Here is a 307-nt window from a genome sequence, read left to right as displayed (position 1 = left end):
CCTTATTTGCCTTAATATTCCTACTTTGTGCCCTCCCTTTTTAAATATAAATTGTATATATTTATATAGACGAATGTTCAATAAAAGAAAAATAGAATTCTAACGGTATAATTTTCCATTTATGTTATTTGGCCGCATAGACAAAGATGAAAGAGCTAACAAGGTAATTTTGATTATAATAACACCTCACGTACATATAACTCGATTCCAAACAACACTGTGGTCAAACCTTCCCCTCCCCCGCCTCTCCAGTTCCCATGAAGCGGTGATGGACATTTCCCTCCCCTTCCCCACCTCATTCTCTATA

The sequence above is a fragment of the Penaeus monodon genome, chromosome 25, assembly GCF_015228065.2.
Source record: "Penaeus monodon isolate SGIC_2016 chromosome 25, NSTDA_Pmon_1, whole genome shotgun sequence".
Lineage (NCBI taxonomy): Eukaryota > Metazoa > Arthropoda > Malacostraca > Decapoda > Penaeidae > Penaeus > Penaeus monodon.
This window is presented reverse-complemented; position numbering follows the sequence as displayed.